Source organism: Odocoileus virginianus, chromosome 31 (assembly GCF_023699985.2).
Source record: "Odocoileus virginianus isolate 20LAN1187 ecotype Illinois chromosome 31, Ovbor_1.2, whole genome shotgun sequence".
Taxonomy (NCBI): Eukaryota; Metazoa; Chordata; class Mammalia; order Artiodactyla; family Cervidae; genus Odocoileus; species Odocoileus virginianus.
Genome location: NC_069704.1, coordinates 12,764,531 through 12,777,481, shown reverse-complemented (window position 1 = coordinate 12,777,481; position 12,951 = coordinate 12,764,531). Strand labels below are relative to the sequence as shown.

General features: G+C 46.3%; 1 protein-coding gene, 1 long non-coding RNA gene and 1 pseudogene across 10 annotated transcripts in view; 2 read left to right on the top strand and 1 right to left on the bottom strand.

The window, feature by feature from the left end:
- The window catches only part of PALM2AKAP2 (PALM2 and AKAP2 fusion), a 538,506-nt gene that overhangs the window by 193,288 nt on the left and 332,267 nt on the right, over positions 1–12,951 (top strand). The window lies entirely within an intron of this gene.
- LOC139032352 (uncharacterized) lies at positions 165–887 on the top strand. Its single transcript, XR_011484856.1, has 2 exons — positions 165–311; positions 401–887. It is a non-coding gene; the product is annotated as an uncharacterized lncRNA (long non-coding RNA).
- Positions 4,720–5,208, bottom strand: LOC110132142 (ATP synthase subunit d, mitochondrial pseudogene; annotated as a pseudogene).

Genomic DNA, 12,951 nt, shown 5'->3' with positions numbered 1-12,951 from the left:
AGAACGATCTTTGTTCCAAGTTCTAGGCCAAACGGGCAGCGTGGACAAAGGCTCAAGGCTCGTGATGGAGCAGAGCAGCAGGAGGAAATGACGAGGAGGTGGGTGTGGCTGGAGCGTGCCAGGAAGTGAGGCCACAAGGGCAGTGGGTGCTGGGTCACAGGAGGCCAGGCGCGCCAGGTTCAGGGGCCAGGACTTGGCCCCGTGGTTGGTGGAGCCATGAAGACCCAGGGTTTATCAGAGATCGCTCTGGTGGCAGAATGGAGGCAAGCGTGCTTGCCTGCTTGCCCAGTGTCCCGTTGCTGTTGGAGCTGGTAAATTGCTGAAGGCTTCTGAAGTGGCCTGTCTGTTTTGTGCAGGGGTCACCTTTAGTTCTTATTATCGCTCATGTCATTCTCTGTAGACGGAAACCCAGAAGAAGCATCTGAACCAACTTCAGCTGAAAGCCTGATTGTCGATGGAAGCCAATTTAGAGTTGGAGGCTATTTCTGGACACTGTGACATCCTGTTCAACTTTCAGAGGAGCCTGGGAATAAAGGGGTGACTCAGTCTGTGAGCTTATTTTTAGGAAAAGCTGAGAATTCAGTCTAGAGCCACTCAGAGTCCTCCTTGCCTGCCAGCGCAGAGGTGCTATTGGTGGAGAGGATGCTGAGCAGAAATGCTGTATTTATCATCAACTGTTACCCAGTGCCTCCTACACGCCAGCATGTGGTTTATTGATTTGAAAACAAGATGGGAATCAACGTAAACAAACCTTTGAGTCAGAGGAGCCTATTTTAGGGCATTTACTTTTGAGAACTGACTTTGGAGCTAAAGAATTAATATCATAAGTGCTTCTGTTTATTGGGCATTTAATATGTATTAATACAACATATTTTGCTTTGCAAACATTTAAGGGAAACTTTGATACTCTGTTAAAGGTATAGTGCTGTTAATAGGCATGGAAATGTTAATTCAAGGAGGTTAAATATTATTCAAGGCAAAGGTGACTGAGTTTGAATTTGACCTCAGATCTGGCTCGAAAGCCCATGCAAAGGATCACTCCAGGTCTGGCAAATAACTGCCTCTCTTTGGTCTTGTGGGTTTGATCTCAGGGTCGGGAAGATCCCCTAGAGAAAGGAATGGCTACCCACTCCAGTATTCTTGCCTGGACAGAGGAGCATGGTGGGCTTCAATCCATGGGGTTGCAAAGAGTTGGACACGACTGAGTGACTGACTGACTTGGTCCTGTGTATCACTAATTGATCATGGGATTATTGCCAGTTCAGCTCAGATTTGGCCTCAGAATCCTTCTCAACACAGTGCTCTCAGTAGAGTTACTGTGACCAACCTAGCAGCTTAGTACTTGAGATAAAGCCCATCTGTCATCTTAATTTTATCTTTGCTTTAGTTCAAAATGGAGACTTTAAGTCTGGAGAATCTGTTATTGTTGATTTCTCCAGCTCTATTTATAGCCTTTTATTTTCTAAACACTTGGAAGCAATAGAGCATTCACTACAGTTTCCTTTTACAGTCAGTGGAGACTCTGTATTCTTTCATAGGGGTTACTGACTGCCTTGGAGGGAAGAATGACATTTGAGGACCCCAAGCCTTGATTAGACAACTGGCTTATGTGTGGGTGTCTGCAGTGGTGTCTGGGAGATGGAGAATGAGCCTTAAGAACTTAGGCCATTTATAGCAGTAAACCTTTTCAATAGCCCAGTCTGATTAATTGCAGCAGGGAGGTGAGGTGGGATGGGCGGATGTGGTAGGCAGCCTGAGACAGCAAGATGGTGGGACCAGCTCTGGGGAAGCTTGCTGCTCTTTAGTTCTGAGATACGTCACCTCAGCTAGCAAACCTGTTGTCCTCAGAGTTGAGCCCTCGTGGGAGTTTGAGGTCCCAATGGAGAGAAAATCTGAAAGTAAAGTGGAAGTTGCTCAGTCCTGTCTGACTCTTTGCGACCTAATGGACTGTATAGCCCACCAGGCTCCTCTGTCCATGGAATTCTCCAGGCAAGAATCCTGGAGTGGGTTACCATTCCCTTCTCCCGAGGAAGTCCTTAAAAGCAAGCTCAGACAAGAGAAAGGGGAAGAGGATTCCCAGGATGGTGGCAAAGGGGGAACCTAGTACCCAGCCATAGAATGAGATAGCAATCTGTCCAGAAGGAATTTCTTTTTTTTTTTTTAAACTCCTTTGCAATGTTGTGTTAGTTTCTGCTTGCAACAATGTGAATCAGCTATAAGCCTACATATGTCCTCTCCCTGGAGCCTCCCTCTTCACCCCCCATCCCCCTCCTCCCCCCACCTCCCTCCCACTCCTCTGGGTCATCACTGAACACCAAGTTAAACTCCCTGTGTGACACAGCAGCTCAGAACAAAGTTCTTGGTCAAGATAAAAAAAACCAGAACATATAGGAGCAATAGAGATGCATTGCTTAGAAACACGGAGGCTGCCATGATTTCTTCAAGATTCCAGATAAATGAACTGCAGTGGAGTTGAACAGTTGAAATGGATGAAAGGTAGCACATAGGGGATCATCAGTGCAGAGTACATTCAATGAAATTAGAACCTTTTTGCTTTACTTTTTCAAAAAAGAAAAGACAAATCCAGCTCAGGTCAGCAGCCTCTAGAGCCTGTCGTCAGTCTGTGCAGGATTTCAGACACAGGCTTGGGCTTTAGGGCCAGGATTCCAGGCCCCAGGAATGAAATAGCTAAGGGCGTGATGAGATACATCTGAAATCTGGTTGTCAGAACTGAAGCGAGAGGTCGGGCAGAGGTGGAATCAAAATGCTGCTGCCCAGGCTGATTGGTCCTGGCAGACAGTGCTCTCTCCCTGCTGATTTCATCCTGTTGAGCCTTATTTTCTGGGTGTGTATGTTATGCAAGCTTGGGGGACCCTTCAGATTATTTGGATCCAAGCCAGAAAGAGGGTTACCTTGGAGATGAATTTATTGTTTCATCTCCTGAGATGCTGGTGAGTTGCCAAGCAGAGATCAGAGACCTGGAAGCTTTCACCAAGCTTTATGACAGACACAGCCCATCCAGTCCTCATCAGCTCAACAGCCTGATGCTGGTGTGTGTATCAGCTGCATGGGGAGGATGCAGAAGGGACAACAGCAATTTAGTATCAACAGGAGGAGAAGGCACAGAGGCTTTAATCCCCCACCCCTCACCTTCCTGCTCCCTCCTGTAACAGACACAGTGCAGAGAGGAGATGGAGACAGCAGCTTGGAAATAGTGTCTGCATTTGATTGGTATGTGCACCTTGAGAATTAAAACATAGATGAGATTAATGCATGTCTAAATGAAGACACTCGCCAAACATACACTCCTTAGAGCTTGGGAGCCCTATGGCTGTGTCCCAGACCAGACTCATAGAGTCCAAAGAAAATCAAAGACTGTCATATAATATAATTGTCTGGCCACCTTCGAAGCCACACTTTTTTCTAGGTGGCTCCAGAAAAGGCCAACTCCCAGCCCAGCTCCGACAGCTGAATTAGGTGGCTGAGTTGTGGCATTGCTGCTGCCAAAACTGCTTGGATGGTTCCCCCGGGGGGCTTAAGGATGCGATCAAGTTTCCTGGTTTGCCCTGAGCTAAGCAGAAAAATCTTCACCTGGCCAGTTGGTGTTATGTCCATGTACCTCATCATTGGAGAAAATGCATTACAACCTCCTGCAATTTCTTTCATGAAATGGAGCATGGCATCAAGGAAATAAGATAGTCAGCATGGCATCACAGCGGGTCAGAAATAGTATCATCTACATATTTTGATTATATTTTAAAATTCAGTTTACACACAATAGGAACTCAGTTAATTAACTCCAAGCTGTAATCTCAGTCAGATTTGAATGGATCTGCATTTCAACAGCTTATTCCTTCAGAATAATATTAAGAAGCCCCAGAGCAGTCTGTCATTCTAGGGCTAAAATCATAAAACTTGGTTGTTTTCTCCTCATTTTCAACAACCATTATTATTTATGCAATACTAATGAAATCAAGCAGTTAGTATGACTTTTTTGTAGTTGAGGTTAATTTGCCAATTTCCTGCCAGTCTTCCAATACCTCCAGCACACATTTTCCTGGTTAGTTGACAAATCTAATGATGGTATCGCCGAGTGGACTGGCAAAGTTTACTTCTGTGGATCTTTTCCCAAATCATAACCGGTTGATCTTTTTTCCTTTGAGTTTTTCAGGACAAAGGAATTCTTATATTTAGTAACATCTTTTCATTCTAAACAAAATGTGCAATGTGCAAAAAAGTGAAAAGAATGAAATCATTTAAAAGTGCCTGCCCTGGGGCCTGACACTAAATAAATATTTTAACATTCTAAAAGGAAAAACAATGCCCTTGATTTCGACACCAAAGAAATTTGGGGGATTTTCTTGGCATCGATTTTATGTAGGTGTGATCAGACTCCATATGCATTTTACTTCGAGTTTTTTCTCATTTAACATTTACATGAACGTTTTCTCATGCTGTTATGAGATTTTCATAAATAGAATTTTAGTTGGTTACATAATCATTAGTAAGGAATACATTTGGCTGTATCAGAAAGCCTGAGAAACAATAGCTTAAGTTTTTTTAGCTTCAAAGTAAAAATTGGAACAACTGAGGATGCTCTTGGGATAGGGAGACTGCTCATTGAAGGCAGAAGGAGCTTTTCTTTTTTTGCACTATGTAATTATTTTTAATGTCTAGAGTTTATAATCTGAGGACCAGAACTTTCTCCCATACCCAAGTTTATAAATTCTCAAATGGCTTATGAGGCCAGTACAGATACTTCTTCCTGTCTAATTTGGTTTCTGGGAAGACTTCATTCAAGTCCTCAATAATGGTCATCTGATCAGGTGGAATTATGTTCCTCATCTTCTCCAGCTCTTTCGCACATTCCTAAATCCTGGTCTTTGAGAGAGACAGAAACTCAGCACAATTTTTCCTATCTTCTTCTTCTTCAGGATCCGCCTTGGCAGTATAATTTATCCTCCAGCATAGGAACTTTGAGGGCATTAAACTTCTTCTCAGAGTCACCCACCAAGCCAGGCTTTGCCCCGGTGACCATGTAAGAAACCCAGTTGATGGCAGGTAGCTACTCAGGCCAAGTAACCAACCGAGAGTTGAGGGACTCGTTCCAGGATTTCAGGGAGCTAGCAGAGGCCTTCTGGTTTCAGGGGATGGTCTCTCCAGAAGCATCCAGTCAATGGCTTTTAGAGCAAGTTTCCACCCAGACATCTTGAGAGCCTTCACTGAGCCCGGCGGCCCACAGTCCACAGCAGCTCAGGAAGAGACCCTGATGCTCTGCCATCCTTGGGGAAGGCTGCCACGCACCAGGCCTGAGCCTTCCCAGAGAGAAGGAAGCTATGGTTTGGGGAGACTTGAGTCACATGATCACCCTCACTCAAAAAAGTCTGGGAAGGCAAGTTGATACCTTTCCAGCCTCTCTGGTGAAAATAGGCAGGTGTCTTAGAATGAAGTGGTCAGAATTCCAATTACCATGTCAAAGGACCATGGATTTCTTTTTTCCAAATTCCAGTTTGATTGCAGCCTGGCAAGTGGCAGGATTTAAAGGGCTGTGCTCCATATATGACCTCCTGATTTGGTGCTGGAAACACAGATGTACAACCAAGCAGTCGTGAAAGTTGCATCAAAACCAGTGGATATCAGTTTCAGGGAGGCAGCTGTCAATACAAGATAAAGAAAAATTCCTCAGTGTTTAGAGCTGGCCCTGTTTGAAATTAACTCCTCTATGGGATAATGAGCAATCTGCCCCAGGATGCAGAGACTGGACAGATAACTTGGTATGTAGGTAGAAGAGGCACTTTATGGATCTGGTGAAGTGGACCAGGTGACCTCTACCATCGATATACATCTCCATGTTTTAAAAATTAGGGTATATTTGCTAAAGTACTTCCCCAAGCACCTAGGGTGTTGGCTGTGTGGTAGAGCCTTGTTCCCATGTTGCTTGTTAGTTACCTGAAATGTAGCTGGTAGAGTGATTGCCAGACACAGTGGATTCACCTCCCAGGCTCCAGGCTCCAGGCTCCAGTGCCATAGGAAAGCCCTGTCTTGGGCTTCCAAGCCATTGCCGGGCTTATAAAGCAGCCTCATCCAAAGTTACACATGTCTTTTTCCTCACTGCCTATTAACACGACACTATTATTCTTCCAGAGGCCGTGAATTTCCCCTTTTGTGCCAACAAAAGATGCATGTTCCTCCTGGGAAGGATGGTGTGGACTCTGACATAACTCAGTTGTAAAGCAAGGAGAAACATGAAAACCATTAACCCTTCGATTTATTTGCAAAATGGGCTTGCTAAAATGGAAAGTTTCATTCATTAAACTCATTTTCTGTGAGCTTAAAGCCATAAAGGAAGTGTGATCGATAAACTAGTGAGTCTAAGCTTATGTAACTCAGGCAGCATGGGTTTTTTTTTTTTAAATGTAACAGAATTCTTCATTTTATTTTATTTCTGGCTGCGCTGGGTCTTTGTTGCTACTTGTGGGCTTTCTCTAGTTGGAGCGAGCGGGGACTGGGCTTTGTTGTGCTGCCTGGACTTCTCATTGCAGGGGATTCTCGTGTTGCAGAGCATGGGCTTTAGGTCTGTGGGCTTCAGCAGTTGTGGTGCACAGACTTCGTTGCTCCAGGGCATGTGGGATCTTCCCAGACCAGGGATCGAACCCCTGTCTCCTGCACTGGCAGGTAGATTCTTAACCACTGGATCACCAGGGAAGTCCAGGATGGCTTTCACTTTAGGTGAAATGAGGATCCATTGGAGGATTTGAGCATCATCTGACCTATTTTTTTTTTTTAAGGATCACTTTAGCTGTGGTGCTGAGACTAGATATAAAGATCAGATTAGTTACCAAAGGGGAAGGGAGTTGGGAGGTGGACAAAATGAGTAAGTGGGTGATCGATGGGTACTTTCACGAAGTTTTGCCATAAAGGGCAAAAGAGAAAGGGAGAGGTAGATGAAGAGGAGTTTGGGCTCAACTGCTTTTAGACGTGTTAGAGCACGTTTGAGTGCTGTTGAAAGTGATCTGGAGACTGGGAGAAGTTGCTGAGGCAGGAAAAGAGAGAGACAATTGCTGGAAGGACATCCTCGAGTGGGGGAGTGAGGATGTTACCGAGGGCACAGATGGAGGAGAGTCTTCTGAGCGTGATGGCAGAGCCTGTGGGGCCAGCAAGGAGGCTGGAGCCCGTGAAGGAGGGTGTGGAGGAGGCTTTCTGACTGCTGCTGGTTTCTCAGTGAAATGGGAAGCAAGGTCAGCCACCGGCAGTGAGGAAGGGGGAAGGGGCATTGGAAGTTTGAGATAGAAGGTGTAATGTCATCCTCTGCGACAGTTCAGGAGTAACTAAACTAGGGAAACACAGATTTCTGGATACCCCTGAGGCCTCCCTACAATTTAAATTCATGAATCAAAAGCAAAACCAGACAACACAGTCCTACGTTTTCCTCCAACATTTTCAGCTGAGTACGTGCAGATCCAGACAGGCAAATCACTGGATTTTGTCTGAGTTGGGTTTTTGAAAGACTGTGGTCATAGTTACTGATGGTGGAATCTAAAAGCTTCCCAAAGAGGGAAGTGAGGGCATGAGGTGGGGAAAGGGCAGTGAAAGGGTGATAGGATCAAAACAACATAAAAAGAGTAGTATTGTATTTTATGAATTGGATTATCTTTTATAAATTAAATCATATTTCCAATGCATGATGGAAAGTGAGTTTTCATTATGAAAAGTGAGTTTTCATATGTGAAACATCCTATATGATTAGGAATAATTATCTGCTGGTATTTCTGTTTACATTGTGTTTTCTTTTGTGTGTATGTGTGTGTTACTGGTTTTTTTTTTTTTTTAATCGGGGTATAGTTGCTTTACAGAGATGCTCAGCATCACTAGTTATTAGAGAAATGCAGATCCAGAACCACAATGGGATATCACCTCGCACCAGTCCAAATGACCATCATCAAAAAATCTACAAACAATAAATGCTGGAGAGAGTATGGAGAAAAGGGAACCCTCCTGCACTGTTGGTGGAAATATAAACTGACACAGCCACCTTGGAGTATGTTGTGTTTTCTTAAAGCAAGTGGCGGTATATCTGGAAGGAACTAGATATAAAGCTTTCTGGGAGCTCTAAGCGGAAGCCACGTGTGACATGGGAGTCACTGGCCCAGCCCCCAGGCCGCATGTGAACACGCAGCTGGTGCCCCACTGGCCAACGAGCGGCCGTCTTGGCCCCAAACAGAGCTAGGGATCAATGATGGGTCTGGTCAGAGGCGCAGAGACTGCTCACAGGGAGAGGGCAGCTGACTACCCGGAGCCAGGATCTGAGGAGCTGCTGAGAGCTGAGGACGGCGGGCGACGGGAACGCCCATCTGAAAAGGGAGCAGGGTGGAAGGCAGTGTGATAGAACCGCCAAGGAGGGGCAGCGGGGAACCCCAGCCATTCCTCCTGAGTCACGAAGCCTGGATTTGGAGGTGAGGGTTGGTGGTGGAATCACCGAGACCGCAGAGGTAGCTCAGAAGGAAGGGAGGAACCTGGTGGCGGGGGTGGGGGGGGTGTGATTCTTAGCTTTGAACATCCTTCCCACCGTGGTCTGCGCTGGCCGAGACACTGGGTAGGACTGAGCCTGAGGATGGGGCACCGATGATCTAGCTGCAGAACCTGGGAAAAGCAGGGGTGGAGGAAGCGAGGAGGGGTTGACGAGGAGCAGCTGTTCTCTTCCCTCAGAGCAGATGGGAGGTTTCTGTACCAGCACACCATTTATATCATCCATGGCCAGATGCGTGTTTATTTCATCTGTGGCCCCATTGTCCATATTTAACAGAAGCCAGGGCCAGGTAAGGGGCTTCCCAGGTGTTGCTAGTGACAAAGAACCCGTGTGCCAATGCAGGAGACGAGGGTTCGATCTCTGGGTTGGGAAGACACCTTGGAGGAGCATGGCAATCCACTCCAGTATTCTTGCCTGGAGAATCCCATGGACAGAGAAGGCTGGTAGTCCTACTGCTAGGACCTCAACGAGTCGGACATGACTCAAGCGACTTAGCATGCATGTCTTACCCTGTAAGACAGGGTAAAGGGAAACCACGGGTCATTTTCTTGGCCTCACTGAGCTTATTCTTGCCTAGGGCCAGTATGTATGTGTTAAGTGTCATGAAATGGGATGACTCTTCCTGGCATGAGTCTTGATTCTAATCCAGCAGTGTCATGGTCTTGTCATGAGACCCTCCCATGTTTGAGTCTTCTCATCCTCGATAAGGAGTTAGCATTACCTGGTCTCTCAGTAGCAGCAAATAAGAGATACGGAAGTGCTTTGAAAAGCATGATGTAACGCAGCTGGAAGGCTTCTGCAGTAGGTGGGGATACAGAAGCCCTAACCTTGCAAAATGAAGTGAGGTCAGCACAGATTAAGCAGACCAAATCAAATCTTTGATGGTTGAGTGATTTCTAAAAATGATTGCAGGTCGGCACAATTTAACAGGACTGCCCGGAGCAGCTGAAAACATTGTCCAGGACAGATCAGATAAAGCCAAGTTAGAAATTGGTTGTTGCTGTAAATCAAGCGGTAGGCTATCACTGACCTAGATTTTTCCCAGAAGTTTTCCCACAGGAAGTGAAAGAAAAATCACCCCGTGGCTGCCAGGGCTTGATTTGTCAGGAGCTACACGAGGTCCACATGGCATTAAAAGATTGCCTATCTCTCAGCTTGCCCTCATCAATTGGGGCTCATTGAATTCAAAGCCAGTGAGATGTGTAAATCACATCTATAGAATAAAATGACCAGATTTCAGCCCCAGTTGCCCGCGATCCATAACAGCCTCTGGTTGCATCATCCTTCCCTTAGCTACTAAATGTTCGGCTTGTTGCTGAAACTGCTACTTTTTAATGCCTCACGCTGTAAGGTTAATATTTCCCCCATTTTCTGCCTCCCTTTAAGGAAGTAGGGATGAGAAATGGCATAAAGAGGGAGCTTGTTGTGGGCCCTGACCTGGGAGACCCAGAGAGCTCGTCCTGAAACCAAGAACTGGCTGGCCGTTCTCTCTCTGCATCAGAGGGTATGGGGCCAATCCGAGGGACCCAGGGATGTGGGAGCTATTCCAGAGCATCCTGGGAAGACCCAAGAGCCAAACTCTTCTCATCTTATGTCAGATCTGTGCTGTGCTGTGCTTAGTCACTCGGTTGTGCCCGACTCTTTGTGACCCTTTGGACTGTATAGCCCACCAGGCTCCTCTGTCCATGGGGATTCTCCAGGCAAGAATACTGGAGTGGGTTGCCATGTCCTCCTCCAGGGGATCTTCCCAACCCAGGGACCGAACCCAGGTCTCCTGCATTGCAGGTGGTTTCTTTACATCTGAGCCCCCAGGGAAGCCCTATGTCAGGTCTGCAAAGCATGTAATATACCTCGCCTTGCACCCCCACTGATCAAAGTCAGGCATGGCCACCACGGGATGGTTTGTGATAGGCCCCAGGATCCTCCTCACTGCTGTTGTGTCAACCTTCCTCTCTCCCACATTCTGAACCCCTGGCCCTGAAGCTGACTTTGACCCCACCTTTTCCCCTTTGGGTTTGTGTCATTACCATGACGGGGTCGATCGACACTCCCTGATTTGTTCGTGCGATGTCGGAGGAGTTTGGAGTGGCTTTGGTGATGACGTCGGAAAGCACCCAGTTGCATATTAGAACGTGGTGGATGAGCATAGTTCACATAAAGATAGAGATACAGTGCACACTTGTATCATCACCTTGGCTCCATTGCACTGCTGGCCTTTTTCACCCGTGTGCACGCGGAAGTATAAATGTGTACGTACCTAAATGTACAGGTGTCAGTGGTGGAGTTTTCATGAGAAGAAAAATCTAAGAAGCATCCAAGTACAGGCCTAGAAACCCTGTGTGGGTCTGAACATGACTGTGGTAGAATTGTAAGGCCCTGGCTGCCCTCTTTGTAGAACTTTGTAACAATCAGATGCCAAGAGCGGTATTGAGAAGTGAACGTCCCATCACTGAAACAGTTGATTCATTCTTTTCCCTTATTCATATGCAGAATAAGTATTGATGGCCTACTGTGTGTTGGGATTCCCTGGTGGCTCAGAGGGTAAAGAGTCTACCTGCAATGCAGGAGACCTGAGTTTGATCCCTGGGTCAGGAAGATTACTCTGGAGAAGAAAATGACAACCCACTCCAGTAGTCTTGCCTGGAAAAATCCCATGGGTGGAGGAACTTGGCGGGTTACAGTCCATAGGGTCACAAAGAGTTGGACATGACTGAGCAACTTCACTTTCACTGTGTGCTAGGGATTCTAGGACAGCCCAGCAAGCAGGATAGATGGATTAGTTACGAGGATTTACTAGCTGATGCTGGCAGTGAGTGTTCTGAAAGAGAGAAGCCTGTGGTGGTCTCAGGATATGTACCTTGTCCATGGTCACAGACCAGTAAGTGACAGGGCTAGACTTCGAACACATGTCTGTCTGACACCAAAACTCACCTATCAGTCCCTAACCTGTAGTACTTCACAAGCGTTTCCCTGTAACTGGATGGGAGGGTAGAGAGAGGAATGGTGAGAAACAATGGTGGGAAGGTGGACCAAGCTTTTGTTAGGTAAGGGGTTTGGATTTTGTCCTGTAGGTGATGGGAGGCTCTGAGGGAGTGATCTAATGGCACATGCATTTTTGAGAGACTTTTCTTCTATAGTATAAAGTAGTTTCAGTTGGGAGAGAGAGGGATCACTCAGAGGTGGTTTCATTGATCCCATAATGAAGTAGCAATAGCCCAAAGTATGAGAGGAAGGAGGTGGGTGGAGGAACTGGGAGGTTGGGATTGCCACACATCTGCTAGTGATACTATGTATAAGATAGATAATATAATGAGAACCTACTGTATAGCACAGAGAACTCTATTTAATGCACTGTGCAGTAGAAATGAACACAACATTGTAGAACAACTATACTCCAATAAAAATTAAAATCCAAGTAGAATAAAAAAGGAGGGTAGCTGTGGAGATGCTGGAGAAGGCATGGATGCGGTAGTTTTGAGTTATGATTTTCAAGGTGATGTTAATCGACAGATCTTGAAATTGATTGAAATGTGATATGAAAGTTATGGAGAAATAAAGGAGAGAGCCAGGTGTCTACCTTAGCTAAGTGGATGGGTTGATGGTGTTATTCATCAGGATGGGGAACATAAGAAGTGTTAGTCGCTCAGTTGTGTCCGACTCTTTGCAACCCCATGGACTCCAAGCTGCTCTGTCCATGGGATGTTCCAGGCAAGAATCCTGGAGTGGGTTGCCTTTTCCTTCTCCAAGGGAACATAGGAAGAGGATTATATTTGAGGGGAAGGTGGTAAGTTTAGTTTGGACACGATGAGCTCATGATGCCTTTGGGACACACGTGTGAGATGCCTGGTAGGCATATGAACATACAGGTCTAGATCGCAGGATGGTGATCCAGTGTGGGGACTTAAAATCTGCATTTAATAGTAACTTCAACCATGGGCATGGCTGAAGCTCTCCAGGGAGAGAATGCAGCATGTAAAGTCAACTGATGACTCACTTATTTAGGGATGAGGGTGGCCAGAGGCATGGGAGGACAGTCAGGGCGGCAAGGAGGGTGGTAGGTGAAGATGAAAGAACTTCTCCCGGAGGAGGGAGTGATGCATGATATTGAATGCTGCTGACAGACAATAACAGGGCTTCTGGAAAGTGTCCCCTGAACATGCCAACTAGGAACTCACTGGTGGCCCAGACAGAATGGGAGTGCTGCTCAAATAGAGTGGTGAGGCGTGGAGTTGAGCTGAGAGCCCGTGGAGACACTAAATGAAGACCCTGGCTCCCCATGTGGTGTGGTTGTGGAAAAAGAAAAGAAATGAACTTTAGTTAGAGAGGGCATAGGATTTACATGGCTTTCCTGCTGGCTCAGATGGTAAAGAGCCTGCCTGCAACGTGGGAGATCCGGGTTCCATCCCTGGGATGGGAAAATCCCC